This window comes from Portunus trituberculatus, chromosome 46 (assembly GCF_017591435.1).
Source record: "Portunus trituberculatus isolate SZX2019 chromosome 46, ASM1759143v1, whole genome shotgun sequence".
NCBI lineage: Eukaryota > Metazoa > Arthropoda > Malacostraca > Decapoda > Portunidae > Portunus > Portunus trituberculatus.
This window is the reverse complement of record NC_059300.1, coordinates 808,718-811,217: the sequence shown is the minus strand read 5'-3', so window position 1 is coordinate 811,217 and position 2,500 is coordinate 808,718. Positions and strand designations below refer to the sequence as shown.

Here is a 2,500-nt window from a genome sequence, read left to right as displayed (position 1 = left end):
GCCAGTATCTAGTTCTTTCTCTTTCTTCTCTATGTTTGCGTGATTTTCTTCCCCAGCCACTTGCGGGTTCACCTTTAGAGAAGTTAAGTTTCTCCTCTGCTTGTGGTGCTCAACAAGGGTCTCCTCAGGGCGAGAGTGGCGCTGTGGCCGTATTAAGCTCCTGTTGTGTTGCCCGACTCGAACCTACCCTCTTCTGCGCTCCACCCCATGAACAGTTTCCCTTCGTTTTCTTCTGTGTGTGTGTGTGTGTGTGTGTGTGTGTGTGTGTGTGTGTGTGTGTGTGTGTGTGTGATTCACCTCGGTCGTCTGCTGGTCACCCAGCCAGTCTTCCCCATTACGGAGCGAGCTCAAAGCTCATAGACCGATCTTCGGGTAGGACTGAGACCACAACACACTCCACACACCGGGAAAGCGAGGCCACAGCCCCTCGAATTACATCCCGTACCTATTTACTGCTAGGTGAACAGGGGCCACAGATTGAGACTTGCCCATTTGCCTCGCCGCTTACCGGGATTCGAACCCGGCCCTCTCGATTGTGAGTCGAGCGTGCTAACCACTACACTACGCGGTGTGTGTGTGTGTGTGTGTGTGTGTGTGTGTGTGTGTGTGTGTGTGTGTGTGTGATGCCGTGCTGCTCCTCTCGTTATATGTGTCATTCAGGTCTCGTAAGCGCCCAGGTGGGTCGCAAAGGTGCTAGTTACACTCGACGCACTCACCCGACACCTGCAGTAATCTCTCTCTCTCTCTCTCTCTCTCTCTCTCTCTCTCTCTCTCTCTCCCAATAGTTCATGTTTCGATATTACATACATAGATGCGAACAATCATGACCTCACGCCCCGCCGCACACTTTCCCTTGCGTCTCTCCAACCTTCCTATCTTTTCCTCCGCGCTGGGTAAGTTTTCCCACTTTCTCTGGTTGCTAGGCCTTGCGGATAATGCTACTGTCGCTGGTGTTACTGTCTTTGTATTAAGAGCTGAATATGTGCTGCTGTTTTGAGCGACGATCCTTACATTTTGTCACATTCAGTGTTGTTTAGACGTGTGTTGTGGAGGAAAATGTGTGAACGTATGTCTACCTGCTGCGTTATTATTCATAAAATAGCATCTTATGTTGATCAAGAGTCAGACAGCCATCGGGAATACCTGACAGCTCCACCCTCTCTCCTCCCTCTTCCCTCTTCACCCTGGCTCACATTAGCTCCTCCCTCTCGTCTTCCTCCCCCTCTGTCTGCTCGCCTTCCCTCGACCCAGCCTCTGCCAAACTGCAAACCTTTTTTCTTTTCATATTCATATTACTCTGTATATTATTTAGCGAATGTGGTATCAGCTGGCTGACTTTTCTTATCATTATCGTAACCATCTTTTGCAGTAGCGATTAATGCTGGTGCCAATATTCCGTTGGTAGTGTGCGAAATTTAAACTCGGTGAAAGGGGGTTTGGTGTGCGCTTGTCCGACCTCTGCATTGATTACAGTGGTTGACTTCACTTGCTGTGCGTCTCACCCATGTTTCTGATAGTAAAATTCTTTCTTAGATATACATGTTTTTTTTACATTTTCTCCTGATTACTACGTGCTAGATGTGTATGTCATGGACTGGGATGTGGCAGAATAACAAATGTTAGGGAGTGCGTTGAAGAGCAGCATCTGTGTTTATTTCAGCGTATGCAAGCTTACGGACGAGGGTGCATGCGGTGGCGGCTGTGTTGTTTTGGATGATGCGCATTGTGGAGGTGAGGCTGTCGGGTTACCCTTGCCTCCTCTTTGCTGCAGTTTGTCTGTGACCTGGAACACGCGGGCTTCACTGACACGCTGTTGAGAAAGCGTGGCAGTGCCGTGCGTGAGAGACGCTGTGACCTGCGTTGTCGTGGAGGGAAAGAGGAGCTACCGAACTAGTGAGTGGCGGCGGTCAGCTGTTCTGTGAGGTGGTACTCCCTGCAGCAACAGGTGGAACCGTTACTTGTCGTATCCTGTAGTTCAGGTGAATATCTACAGGTTGTTCCGATCCGGTCAGTTGCTGGTGTGAGACATTGTGATAAGGGAGTTGTGTGAAAGGTCATAACTAACGCCATGTTAGCCCCATGCTGTGACTGCAATGCGACAATCAGCGGTATATAACGTTGCCGCCACGAGTGTTGAAAGCAGGCCTGAAGTTGGGGATGCCTGGTGTCATAACGTGCGATACTTTTATCGCTCAGCGACGGACGTTGTGAAATGGAATCTTTTAGGTGTTGTCGCTGTCTGTATTTTGTGGAACTGTGACGAAGTAATGCATTGAATTTAAAGAGAAAAGTTCTACTGATTATATATTGATGATTGATGGAGATATTACACAAGAAATAAACAACCACGCGTGAATGTTATGAAAATGTTTATATATTTCTTTAATTTTCTCGTACACAGTGAGTATAGGGGGCACTGCAGATCTATGTTATGATGTATACTAATTAGGCTCAAATTATTGGCATGTAGTGAAAAGAAAGTGTGGTAATGTCATTAGGC

At 47.9% G+C, this 2,500-nt stretch overlaps 1 protein-coding gene across 13 annotated transcripts in view; it reads left to right on the top strand.

Annotated features, from left to right (window-relative positions):
• The window catches only part of LOC123520207 (tyrosine-protein phosphatase non-receptor type 11-like), a 103,580-nt gene that overhangs the window by 41,277 nt on the left and 59,803 nt on the right, over window positions 1-2,500 (top strand). For 2 of the 13 annotated variants that reach the window (XM_045282272.1, XM_045282285.1), the window contains exon 1: window positions 1,603-1,893. The exons of 4 other annotated variants lie outside the window; for them this stretch is intronic. The gene's annotated coding sequence lies outside the window, so the exon portion shown is untranslated. Of the gene's footprint in view, window positions 1-1,602; window positions 1,980-2,500 lie in introns of those variants that run through there. 7 more of the 13 variants (XM_045282275.1, XM_045282273.1, XM_045282282.1 and 4 more) reach the window with 4 other exon arrangements.